The sequence below is a fragment of the Lissotriton helveticus genome, chromosome 11 (genome assembly GCF_964261635.1).
Source record: "Lissotriton helveticus chromosome 11, aLisHel1.1, whole genome shotgun sequence".
NCBI classification, from domain to species: domain Eukaryota; kingdom Metazoa; phylum Chordata; class Amphibia; order Caudata; family Salamandridae; genus Lissotriton; species Lissotriton helveticus.
The window spans coordinates 57,106,029-57,120,662 of NC_136072.1; the positions used below are offsets into that span (position 1 = coordinate 57,106,029).

General features: G+C 43.3%; 1 protein-coding gene across 2 annotated transcripts in view; it reads left to right on the forward strand.

Annotated features, from left to right (window-relative positions):
- LOC144790978 (cytochrome P450 2J4-like) overlaps positions 1–14,634 on the forward strand; it is a 287,604-nt gene that overhangs the window by 111,985 nt on the left and 160,985 nt on the right. The gene's annotated exons all lie outside the window — the stretch shown is intronic.

The following is a 14,634-nucleotide window of genomic DNA, read 5'->3' on the forward strand; positions in this document are numbered from 1 at the left end:
TTAGGTCACAAATAGCCTTACAATCATTTCTAATTCATTAGTGTATGTACTCTCTTTATACACTACCAGGAATGGCATTGTTATACTCACTCAACCATTTTCGAAACTTGCTCAATTCAAGTTAGGATCATAAGAGGTTCACGAATGACAGCCCATTTCGTGAATTTGAATATCTGTCTGTCTGTCTGTCTGTCTGTCTGTCTGTCTGTCTGTCTGTCTGTCTGTCTATCTGGTAGTGGCCACTCTGTAGCTTTATACAAGTCATAGTTAATAAAGGAAGGGTGCTTTTTGTTTTGCTAATAACTTTGGTGAAGTTTGACGAAGCTTTCCTGAAACTTGTTGAACAAAATAGTATATCCACCTCAGTTCTTTTCTGGAAGATTTCAGCATGATCAGCCAAGAAGGGGGGTTGGGGGGGCCTAGAGAAAGGGGCACTCAAGGCTCATTTTTCCCATGGAATGTCCCTAGGTAAAATTTAACAGTGATACAGAAAATACAGCTAAGCTGAATTACACCAAATCTGGCAGAACGCTAAATACTCTGGAAAGCGTGCTTTTTGTGATATGGTGTAAATCCCTCCAGTCATTTTTTAGAGTGAGGTTTAAAAACTAGAGATATCTGTTGTTGCAGGACTCTCTCAGGACTCCCAGAGGATTACAGTGGAAAGAAATGTCACAATGTGCATTCTATTTGACCTGTCCTGAGAGACACCAGCTGAGCAAAGTGAGGTGGCTGGCTGACTGCAACAAACAAAATCATTGTGCCTGCTATTACAGGATCAGGGGTCTCAGCCCAGAGTCCTGAAAAATAAAATAATAAATAATATAAGGAGTCTAGGTAGGGATACATTGGCCCTCAAGCCCTTATGGTGACATCCCAGAGGGACCCTCTCTCCAGGACACAAAAATGGAAAATAAAAAACATTTGCTGTCTCAGTTACACATACTTGATATAAGGGAAACCGGTATCACGCAGTCATTACTACGCATTAACATGACCATGCAATCACTCTCACGCAATGCCTTTATCACGCATTGCCTTTACTATGCAAGCCTTTACCACGCATATGCCTTTACCATGCACACCTTTATAATGAAAATGTGAGGATATCGCAGGGAAGTGAAACTGCTAACTTGTCCACAAAGAAGACGCACTCCACTCTGTTTCCGAGTTCTTTATTGGCTAGCATAACCTGGCATTTGTTTTCAGCTGTAATTCTTGCCGAATGCATTTCAGGCATCCTGGCATTTCCAGGCATTTTTCTCCACACACTGATTGCTTTTATTTTACCTCCAGGGAGGCCTTACAGGTGAGTTAACTTTCCTGCGTGCATAATGGAACTCCTATTGCCTCCGTGCAATTAATACCCTCCAGGGGGTATGCTTAATTTTCATCTTTTTTTTATAATTATTCTTAGCCCTCCAGGGGAGCACCAAATTACATTGCTCAGTTTAAAATACTATCTGCTGTTTCAGCTGCTAGGCATTGAGCAGTTGTGTGCCCCTGTGGCTCCACAATACATTACTCTGTTGGTGCAGCCTTCATGGCAGGTCTGTCGTCATATCTAGTGTCCACACTTGTCCTCAAAGAAGACGCGCTCCACAGCAGATAACTCTGTCCAATTTCTTTATTTACAAAGCATAAACTGGCAGTTTAGGGCCTCCTAGCCCTTGTCCACATGCTTAGACAAAATGGAGCACAGCATTCCAAGGCATTTTTTTACACATGCTAATTGCTTGTATTTCACTCCAGTGGGGCCTCACATCTGAGTTCACTTTCCTGCATGCATGATGGAACTTGTAGTGCCTCAGTACAATTAACAACCTCCAGTGGGTGACCTTTGATTTAATCTGGTTTTTAATAATTATTCTTAGCCCTTGACTTGACTATATCTTGTTGGTGAGCTTTGACAAATTTTCACGAAATTTTCCAAAAGAAGTCTGTCAGTGATTCTTGTTCCACACATGAAGATTTGGAGTGATCTGTCAAGCGAGGGCCAAAAAATAGGAGTAGTCAAAAAAAGTGCGTTACTCATTTTTATTCCCATAGGAGCTTTAGACGCGACTGCAGCCTGAACTGCTGGATGGAATTCACCAAATTTGTCAGGAAGGTAGATTTTGTATCACAGATCACGCTTTCAGTTATCCAATGTAATCCCAGCTGATTTGTGACGATTTCGAGATTAATCACGAATGTGCGTGCCAACAGGAATGCCGTGATTGACCGGCTACAACTTGAGCAGAGGGTTCAGGCCGCCATTCAAATAATTGGTTTTATACAGTAACAACGGTCCCTATCAGAGAAGGGATTGGTAGAGGAAATCTTTATATTGAGATGCAATGAAAGCTTTATGCTTTTGTCCAACTGGACAAAATCATTTCATGTAAAGAATTGAAAAAACACAACATACATTTGGGAACATGTACAACATTAAAAAAAGAGAACTCAGGCAATTGGTGAGGCATGGCGCAAAGACTACATCAGTTAGGCCAACATATATTACATTATGGTACATAGGCACAGCATAATAATTAATATGTGTTAGTGTCTGAGTACAAGAGGTTAACAACGTTTGATGCATTTAGAACAATTCTTGGATCATCTTCTGGACAAGGCAAATAGTCGCTGAAAAAACATGCCTGTTAGGGTCTACAAGAGGGGGGAAAAAGAAAATGAGGGACTGACAAGGAGATATAGTAATTGGAGAAAAAAGGGGGTGTACATGGATATCAAATGTCAAACTAGTCACATGATAATTATTAGAATGTGAGTTGATAACGGCATGCAATATCGTTGAGAAGATCAAACACTGGTGAGGAAGCATGTAGATAAACATGCACAAGCGGGAGCTAAATTTCAGCAAGGGCAGAGATAAATATGTTTTTTACCAAGTGGCTGCGGCAAGACTCCTATGTAAAATGGAAGAGTTCCAGTATAGGCGTTTTGGCACATGTGGGCACAGTTGCAAATTCAATCAATGTAAGAATGTGCATTTTTTCCAAAGAACCACAAGAATTGGGTGCCTCTGATGGAAAATACAGGAGAAATGAGCACATGGAAAAGCAATAAGCAGTCAAGGTTGCTTAGGAACTGTATGGGTACATACCCATATATGAAAACATGCTGTAAGATTATGAAGAGATCTGGGAAAGGATCCACGGTCCATGTACGGATGAAGGAGAAACTGCTGGTTACCTTACTCCAAATTAATTTCTGTTCCACACTATGAAATCACCCAGAACACCTGTTATTTACACCCTTCCCAAACTTCATAAAAACATTGAGACCCCTCCTGGACATCAAATTATCTCTGGACGTGGCTCCCTTTTGGAACCACTTGAACGTTATGTCGACTTCTATATAAAAGACGATGTAACTAAAACTTGCTGTTACGTCAGGGATAGCATGGATCTCATAAATCTAGTTGAACACTATCCCTTTGACCCAAAAATAGACATCCTGTGCACTCTAGATGCCAAAGCACTCTATACTAATATTGCCAAAGCGGAAGGCTTGGCAGTAATTGAGAATATACTTTACGATAGACCACAACCACACACTGTCCCCACCTCTTTCATTCTATAGCTACTAACACTATGCCTTACTCGCAACTTTTTTTGCTTCAATGACAAATTCTACTGGCAGGTCAAGGGCACATCAATGGGAGCTGTTTTTGCCCCACATTTCGCAATACTGTACAGGGATGATCTAGCAACCAAGAAAATCCTGACCACCGTTAACCCATATTACGACAACATATCCACCAGGAAACGCTATATTGATGATATTTTCCTCATTTGGCATGGCAACCAGCTTTCTTTGATGTCGTTTTTAGAATGGCTCAATATCAACGGCAATGGACTCATAAGGGGAAACTATTCACCTCACTGTGTAGGAAATCCAATAAAAGAAACATCCTGATACTCTATGGTAGCAACCACCCACACACCTTATGGGATTCACTCCCATTCTCACAGTTTCTTCATATTCGGCGAAACTGCTAATTTAAAAAGGATTATTTACAAGAAGCCCATGTATTGGCTTACAAACCTATGCCTATAGGATACCTACACAAACTAGTACGCAAATCATTCAAAAGAGCGTGGTACTGCCCAAAAGATATTCTCTTTTCACCTAAAGCAAAGAACCACACTCACAATCATCTTTTGAACTTGAACAAGGAGTCTTTTGCAGTCCGGAATGGAACTAGTCTCTTTCATTTGTTTTTCCAGGTCATTAATTTCTTCTGTTATTTTCTGGACCTGCTCCACAGCTGTATCAATCCCAAGCACCATCAAGTGCCTGGAGCAGGTAGTACCAATATAACTAAAGTTATTCAAATATTTTTTACTATCAGTGAAGACACCTGGCATATTCCTTACCTGCAAACCAACCGGAATGATGTCTGCCTTGAGATTCTGTGAATCATTAATTGCAGTCGAACCAGGTTTTTTTTGCATCTCTCTAGTTTTTTGGCCAGTGATGTACTGGCTGGCTGTGAAGCTTCTGTCTTGCCTGAAAACAGGGAAGGTCCCTCTAAAATCTTTTTAATGTAGTCATCTGAATGTAGTGGTGCATGGTTGGTCATGATATTGTGTCAAAGGGGCGGGGAGGAGAAAGGAGAGAGAAAGAGAAGTAGAAAAAGAAGAACCCACTGGATGGAGTAAGTATTGTTTTTCAGCCCTTGCAATCCAGCAATTGCACTAAACATGTTTTACAGTAACAAGGGAAACCAATATACGGTGAGGGACCTTGGGTACAAAGTTTTATACAGGAACAACAGTCCCTGTCAGTGAAGGGATTGGTAGAGGAAACCTATATATAGAGATACAATGATATTTATATGAAATCATTTGAGCTTGCTTTTCATGTAGTGGTAGATCGTAGGGAATAAAGGGGGATGTGTGTTCAAGTTTGTTCATTTTTTGAGAACCAGTTTCTCAAAGGTATGAATCTCTCTTGGGAGACAGCCATATGGGGGAGAAAAAGTAGATGGAGGACGTAATGCACTGTTGGTGTTGCTAGGAGTCATTGGGGAAAAAAATTGTAAAGACATTTTTTCAAAAAGCATAATAACTCAATTTTCAATACTTGTCACGTGACTAGTTTGAACTGTCAACAAATATTCTTGATATCGGCATTCCTCGTGCACATTTGAATACTAGCTATTAATTTCTTTTTAATTCCGCATGACAAAAATTAACTTGTTTCCGCCCCTTAAACATTTTATATCTCATGCACTATTTGCCTTGTCCTGAAGATGATCCCAGAATTGTTCTAAAGGGATTGAAACGTTGTCGGCCTCTTGAACTCTGACACAAACACATATTGATTAATATGCTATGCCTAAGTACCCTAATGCAATTAATGCTGGCCTAACTGATGTATGTTTTTGGCCATGTCTCACCAATTGCCTGAGTTCTCTTTTCTTTTAATGCTGTACATGTTCCCACTTGTATTTTGTGTTTTTTCAATTCTTTACATTAACTGATTTTGTCGAGTTGAACAGCAACATATAGATAGCATTGTAAAGATTCCCCTCTAACAACCCTCTCACTGATAGGGATCATTGTTCCTGTCTAAAACTTTGTACCCAAGTTCCATCACCATATATTTTTGTTCCCTTATTATTGTAAAACGTATTTATCTCATCAGCACAGTCCCTGGGGTTCAAACCAAATAGTAAAAAGTGTCCATGTGCCCTAACCCCATGAGAGGAATATCGGGGTGTTTGAGGAACCCCCTTATGAGTAAAAGATTTGGAAAAACGATTTATTTTTACACTTGCAATATTCATGAATTCACCTCGACCATTAGCATGCCCCCCCAACGTCACGACAAATTCACAAATATACGTTGTGATGAATATACAAATGTCACTGAAAAAATATGTTTATATACCTACCCTCTGTTTCATTTAGACACTCATACACCCACTTAGCCACCCACTCGGAGGCTGATGTGCCTACTGAAAGACCACAGAGAGAATTATGCACCCATTCACAGATTCATATACCTAATCACAGACTCCGGCAGACACTCATGCACCCACCCACAGACCTTCTCAGATTCACACACCCACTCACAGACCCACTCAGAGACTGACACATCTACTCACAGATGTACCCACTCATGCGCTAACTCAGAGATCCACTCATACTCTCATGCACTCCCTCAGAGACCCACACAGACACTGACACAGTCAGTCACCGACCTATTGATATTCTTATGCAGTCACACACAGACCCACTCAGACACTGATACATTCACTCAGAGACCAACTGATATACTCATGTGTCCACTCATAGACCCTGTCAGAGACTGAAACAACCACTCACAGACCCTCTCAGGACTTATGCACTCACTCACATACCCACACAGGCACTCCCAAATGCACTCACAGAGCAACACAATGATTCACTCACCTACTCAGACATTCACACAGGCATTAACAGACCCACTCACAGACCCAGAAAGGTACTCACAGAACCACTCACAAACACATACAGGCACTCATGCACCCACCCACAAAGGTATTCACCCACCTACTCAAAGCCTACACAGACACTTACACACCCACTCTCCCTCCCAGAGACACATAAACAGGCACTCACAGACCAACTCATAGATCCACACAGATGCTACCACATCTACTCTGAAAGGTGACAGGTTACTGATAGGATTAAACATGCTAACAAATGTAGAAATTCATTGAAATACTCAAAGGTTGATGGGACATTATAGTTAGGAAAAAACTGTAGAGATTCACTGATAAAACCAAAGCTTACAGAGACGTTATAGTTAGGCTCATATTTTGCTTGTTCTGTGGAAAAGTAAATTTTGCCATGTTCTGTGTCCCTACGTGTCATCCATCATATGTTATGTGTGCATGATTAATATGCATATGTATTCCCCATGTTTGATTAAAGACGCAATTATAGTTGTGTCCACCTCTAGTATGCCAGTTTCCAGTTCTCGTGAATAATACGAATATCAGGCCTATGTAAAGCTACGTTGCCACGTTTCTCAGTGTGCACGTTATTTCATTGTAAAATCCCCGTTTCTAGGCCTCAAAAGGGCCTGGACACCAGATTCAGCTCCTGTTCCCTGAAGCCCTCGCTGAGGAGCGATATGGCCCCCACCTGTATCCTCGACCCTTCACTTACTTCCTGCCTCACAGTGCCCGGTTCAGGCTGGCTCTGCCTCTGAGTCTGCCAAGAGTATGTTATGATTCCAGTTATCAGTTCAGTCCTCCTTCTCTGCATTCCTAAACTACTGAATCGCATCAATAGTTTCCGTCATTGTCTAGCTTTTACGTCTCCATGTAAGAGAAATACTGCATTTAATGGTCATTTAATATTCTTCATCACGCACTACATGTAGAATAATGCATGCTCCAGTCTTAGAGTCTGTTAGCCTTTCCCCTCCTGACTTCTAGTTTATATCAACATGTTCCCTAAACATCAGATACTAGATACTGCTTAGGTACATGTCGCCCTGACTCTCCAGACTTCAGTCTCTGCTCCTAGCACAGAGTTCATAGCCCCCAGCTTCTCCTAGTGATACGTCATTGCCAGTTTGCGCGCACCATCAGGTTAGAGGTGCCGGCTCCTCAGGTAGCCCCCTCCATGGTTTCCGCCCCATTCATGACATATTCTGTTACGTTTGCATCACATGTCTATGTATACGCCCTGTTACACCTCTTTTTACCCTTATCTTTCGCGACTGCTACGCGTCATGCCTTCTGCTCCACCCACTGCTACGCCTATTGCAATGTAATGCTATGTGTTTGCGTTATGTATATATGCTCATGTACTGTTATTAAAAGTTATCCTTCCTTCCTATGCTAGTCTTGTCCAGATCCTGTCCCCGGCAGCTGCCATCCTATTCCTGTGCAGGTCGCCCTGTTCCTGTCCTTATGCTGTATTAAACCTGCAAAAACTCCTACTACCTCGAATCTTGACTCTTATTTATTGAGCTATCTGTTATTCATTTATGCATTCAAAAATAGGTTATTATTTATTTATTTACCACATAATGGCGCCCGAACAGGGACTTGCCCTTTCCCCACGCGTCGGTGAAGCCACGCCGACCCCCTGACCCTCTGCAGTCGTGACGGAACTCTTCTGCGCACCGGCAGATATTTCTGCTTCAAGTATCCCTCAGGCCCACGGAGGAGACGGAGGAGGCGGTCCAGCATCCAGACGAGACGGTGGAGGAACGCGGCGAGTCCCGACCAGAGCCCAAGCCGAGAGTCCAAGGTCCGAGGTATCCGGAGGTCCACCCGTAACTGAAGTCCGAAGTTCGTCGTCCGTCGTCGTAGCAGTCCAGTCCAGTCCGAGGCCTTCCGTTCTTGCTGCCCGGTGAGTACCGTTACTGGGGTGGTATCTAGACAGGGTCAATCTAATTGACTCTGGTCCGTGGGTTGGTGGTACACAGACTCACAAACGAAGTGTCCACTTCGGTGGATACGGGTCCTGACGTGTCTCTTTATGAGACCGGTAAGTTTCGTACTGTTTCAGCAGTGCATCTAGTTTCTGTTCTAGTCAGTTCTGTTCTCGAGAAAATTCATGTATTCTGTGTTCCATATTCCAGGTAGTATTCTGTTCGAACTGTTATTTTAAATGTTCTTCATGTATTTTAATGTCGTGGTATGAATGGGGAATAAGTATCGTGTTCATTGTGTATTGTATTGTGTCTAGATTATAGTTCAGTCATGCCCTTGTTTTCCAAGTTACGTCAGTTAAAAACTAGAAAGGGTCTGCTGGAAGCAGCAGTTCCCGTCCCGCCCAGGGACAGTCCAGGTCACTTTATGTATCAGAAACATGGCATAAGTGCCATATTATATCTAGATTTATGGGTAGAGTACACCAAAGAGTTGGAAGAAAAGTATAGATGGCCTGTGTCAGGCACATGGGATGCCGAGTGCATCATGAGAGTAGAAGAGGCATTATGGAAAAAGAAAGCCAGACAGTCACAGAAAGATGCCATCGAGTTATGGCGCAAAGAAGCTCATAAAAGAACCGAAAAAGAAATCCGAAAGTCAGAATTAAGTAGAGAATCTCAAGAGCGAGCACAAGAAAAAGAATTAATTGAGATAGGTGAACAAGTTAAAACTGAACAGTCAGACAGACGGCGGAATGCCCTTATTAAGGGTATGTACCCTCTTCTTGCCGAGGGTTTGCCAAAAGCGACCCCGGAGGCATCCAGTAATTTCCCGCCACCATTAGTTCCGACCAAGCTATGTCACAAACCGACCGCAACTGATATTTTTATTTCGTCCTATTTGGACGACACAGTCCCAGAATATGTAAATCCTGTTCGCGCTCCGCCAGTCCCTGTAAATCAGGCACTTCCCGTTCCTCTAGACACCGGGGTACCCCTTGCAGTACCTGCTATGGCCCCCCCGGTCCAGCCCGCCATACCAGTTCAGCCCGCATTTCAATTTCCTGCCACACTAGTACGAAGAGGATCAGTCGACGATTCTAGTTTAGGGGCCGCAGGAGGAGGTCCTCCTCAGACCCCGCCGCCACATAAGCGTTTAACGTCAGCCGAATTACATGCACAAGCGTCACAGCGTACGCCCAGACATCAGACTGTAGCAGAAATAAGAAAAGCCCTTAATGAATGCGGCTATGATCCAGTCCCAGGCGAGGATAATATGGTTTTATATTCATTCCGCGTAAGAAAGGTGGCCGAGTATCTAGTCACCCTACCGAATATGAAAGAAGACCTAGACAGAATATATCGTTTCATCCGTACAGGGGATGATCCAGAAAGCATTAGCGAGGCCATGTCTCAAAGGAAAGCCGAGATCCAGCTCATGATATTAAAGTTTCTGATTAACTGTCTAATAAGAGAACAAGATTACCCGTCTAAAGATCCGGCCGAAATGAAAATCCTGACAAGGTGGAGTGATAATATAGCCGAGGGTAAGCACAAGACCGTCGGTGCTATGGAGAGTATGTACAAGAAAATCCGTAAAGAAATAATAAAGTTACACGAACAGCGTAAAGCAGTACAAGTAAGCGAGAAAGAAAGTAACTCTGATACTGAAGAGGTAGAGGACGAGAATCCCGCCAGAATAGCGTATGTAGGAAAATCTAGATTTCCAGATCGCCATTTACGCCTAGAACACAAGTCTACTTTCCATCATCCAGCACCAGAACAAGGTTCTCTAGAACAAGTGTTTCAAGCCACCGATCACATTCTGAAATCACGAATCGGTTACAGTGAGTTAAGTACTATGCATGAACAAGAACTAGCCCGATCAGCAGTCCGATGGACTACGGATTCTACCACTTTTCCAGACGAAATAGTGGCACAAATGTTTCTGAAACTGCCCCCAGCCGAGCAACGACTGGTGGGTATGTATATGATCCAGCACCTCATTACATTGTATGAGGGTCAGCACTCTGATCCAGGCCCGTTACATGATATCCTGAACGAGTTACTCCAGTATAGATGGAAAGGTCTAGGTACCGATTTAATTAGTGTCATTCTAGAACAGCGTCACAAATATAGAACGTTTTTGAACCCGCATTTTGTTCATGTCTCACCCCCAGAAAGTAAACCATTTTACATGGAGAGACAGAATCCGTTACGAGAAGTCCACCCAGTTAGAGGAACGGGTGGCGAACTAGAACGAGTGTTTGTTTACACCCCGATCACAAAGATAGAACTCTTAGAGATGAAAAAATTAAGTCCCTGCCACGATAAAGATCCAGCAGGGTTCCACCGAGAATTAAAAGACATGCTCCGTATGGGAGAATACACGTATCCAGATATAATTAAAATGTTAAAGGTTCTGTTGCCCGCAGGGGTGTATGAAAAGCTCAAGGAAAAAGAATGGGAGGTGGGAGAGAAAAAGATCGATTGGGCAGCTCTAGAAGCTGAAGATAAGGCACGAGTACCAGGTACCGGTCTTGGAGCGAAATGTAAAGAATTACCTGAATTATTGATTCAAGTTTTACCCAGATTGTTAACAACGAAAAAGGAAGACTGGGATGCAATCTCAGCCTGTAAACAGAAGCAAGATGAGGATATTAGTGATTTTTATTCTAGATTTGAGAAATGTTTTAGCATCAACAGTGGCCTCAAGACAAGTAGTGAGTCATACCCTCATCTTTTTGTTACTAAATTGGTCGAGAATTCAAGTCCACCAATTAAGAATCGAGTTTTGAAAGTCGAAAGTACCTGGCAAGCTAATACCCCGTCCCAGATGTTACAGATGCTCCAATACCACCAGAATAGAATCAGAGAAGAACAGGAACACGAAAGGAAGCGTATGAAAGACACGAAAATGAAAGTACTAGTTGCACAATCTGTTCCTCAAGACAGTCAGAAGAGGGGTCCGAATCAAGCCAGTCATCCTGCAGCTCCCGTTAAAGGGAACTGCAATTATTGTAAACAGCCAGGTCATTTTATAAACGAGTGTGCAGTTCTGAAACACAACATAGCTACCGGTAAGACTAAAGAAAGACCACGTCCGCCTAGACAAGAACAAGTTTCACAGATTCCTCAGCCACAGAATGCACCACAGACAGTTACAGCACCACAGCCTATTGCTGCAACACAGCATGTTACACAGCAAATGTATCAGTATGCACAGTCCGAGTATCCAGAGTACCAGCAGTATTCATGAAACAGCCTAGAGAGGGAGGTAGGCTTGCCTCTCATCGAGATACCTGTAGATCAAGAAGGTCCCTATGTTCACAGTCAAGTATTAGGGAAAGACAGAAAGTTTTTGATTGATACAGGGGCAAGTAGGACCACAATTAGTCATGCCGAAGTTCCAGGGGCTCCGCTCTCAGGCTCTAGAAATGTTTCCCTTGGATTTTCAGGAAAACCCATCGTAAATGAAATATCAAAGCCAGTTACTCTAGAAGTAGGTCCATTGTCCCGTACTACTGATCTGTTACTTACTAAGTCATGTCCAGAAAACCTATTAGGTATTAAAACACTGAAAGAGTTAGGTGCAGTTATATGCTGTTCCCCAGAGGGAATACGTCTGTTCCTACGTGACTTTAAGGGTCACTATGTATTACGAGATTTTGATCCCAGATTGTCTAATGTTCCGCAGCATTTATGGGCACAAGGTCCAACTGATGTAGGTTACATGCAAATCACACCCCATCGTGTGACTCTCAAGCCAGGTGTAGTGTTACCACGAATCAGACAGTACAGATTGCCACCTGAGGCTGCAGCAGCCTTATCCAAAATTATTGACGAGCTCATCGCTCAAGGAGTAGTTGTAGAAACTGACTCCAACGTATGCAATTCTCCGATCATTCCAGTCATGAAAAGGACTGATCCAAATGCACCCCCAGTATATCGATTAGTGATTGACCTACGAGAACTTAACAAATGTATTATTCCTCAGTACCCAGTTGTCCCAGATATCTCTTCCCTTTTGACAGCCATTGATTCCGAAGCCACGTTCTTTACTGTAATCGACCTCAAGAACGCATTTTTCAGTGTTCCCATTCATCCAGACAGCCAGTTTCTTTTCGGATTCTGTTTAAATGGAAGGAGCTATATGTTCACACGAGCTCCTCAAGGTTTCACAGAAAGTCCTAGTATTTACAGTCAAGCACTCAAGAGACAGCTTGATAATGTTCACATGCCAACTGACACTGCCCTGCTCCAGTATGTCGATGATCTACTGATCACAGCCCGTTCTGAACGTGACTGCGAGCGAGCGTCACTGACGGTTCTGTATTTCCTAGCCGAGATGGGGCACAAGGTGTCCCCTTCGAAGCTTCAATTCTGTGTCCAGCAAGTGGTATACTTAGGACACTTACTGTCCAAGAGGGGTAGGCAGTTGACACCTGACCGTATCCAGTTAATAGCGAGTCTTCCTCAGCCCAAGACCCAGAAGGAGGTACGTGCTTTTATCGGCCTTACTTCTTATTGCAGACAATGGATTCCTCAGTATGCATTTCTAGCCAAGCCACTGATACAGTTAACGACACAGGAGGCAGCCGCATCGACTGTCCTCCCTTGGACATCTGAACATACACTTCGCTTCAATGAGTTAAAGAAAGCTTTATGCCAAGCTCCAGTTCTAGCCACACCGAACTACAGTAAGCCTTTTACACTTTTCGTCACAGAACGTGAAGGTACAGCATTATCTGTTCTCACACAAGATCAAGCAGGACAATACAAGCCATGTGCTTATTTCTCGAGCACATTAGATCCTGTAGCCCAGGCTCTGCCTGCGTGCCTCAAGTCAGTTGCAGCCACAGCACTAGCTATCAGACAAAGTGATTCCATAGTATTAGGACACTCCCTGACAGTACAAGTTCCACACTCCGTGGAAGTTCTTTTAAACCGAACACAGACTCAGCACTTGACAATTGCACGTTTAACAGGTTATGAATTGACACTGTTCCAGCCACACATAGAAATCAGACGCTGCAACATCCTGAACCCTGCTACACTGTTACCATCAGTTACTTTAAGTCCGGACACACACGACTGTGTGGAAGTAGTTAATATTACGACAAAGCCAAGACAAGATCTGACAGATATTCCGTTACCAGATCCCGACCTGACACTTTATGTGGATGGTTCATGTATGAGAACTAGTACAGGAGAACTAGTCGCCGCATATGCAGTGACTACTGACACCGAAGTTATTGAGACACACCGTATTGACACTCTGTCCGCTCAAGCAGCAGAGCTAGTTGCTCTGACTCAAGCCTGTATACACGCCAAGAACCTGAAAGTTAATGTTTACACAGATTCACGCTACGCATTTGGAGTCGTACACGACTTTGGAGTGCTCTGGCAGGAGAGAGGTTTCATGACTTCTCATGGAACCAAGATTCAGCATGGTCTCCTTATTCAAGCTCTGTTAGATGCCATACATTTACCGACATCCATTGCTATCATGAAATGCAAAGCACATACGAAAGTTACTGACACTATTTCCCAGGGTAACGATCTAGCAGATCGCACAGCCAAGCTTACAGCTCAGACTCCAGACATTCCAGTTAACATGACACACACTCCTGATCCAACTACATGTATGACAGTTAAGGACCCTACTCAGGATGTCATAGACATCCAGTTACATGCTACTCCCGATGAAATCAAGAAATGGTCCGAACAAGGAGGGGTCCAGACAGATCAAGGATGGGTGACGAAGGGTAGAGCCACATGGTTTCTCCCCGACTCTATGGTTCAAGTCATTATCAATACCGCACATAGTCCAGCACATTTAGGAGAAAAAGCTATGTTAGACAGTATCCAGAACATTTGGTTCAACAAGCATTTACGAGCTGCAGCCAAGCAGAAAGTCCGTACCTGTATGATATGTTGTCAGTTTAATCCAGGTAAAAGTGTCCCGGTGGAACAAGGGGGATTCCAGCCTCCTGACCACCCTTTTGAGGTCCTCCAGATGGATTATATTCAGATGGAGCGATGTCGAGGTTTCAAGTATGTTCTTGTAGTTGTATGCGCTTTGTCCAGGTGGACAGAAGCATATCCAGTCCCAGATTACACAGCCGCGACCACTGCCAAGCAGTTGGTTCGTGAGTTCTTCCCCCGTTACGGACTCCCTAGGGTCGTATATTCTGATAACGGCCAGCCATTCTCCTCAGAGTTAATGAAGCACGTTTCCCTTTTGTT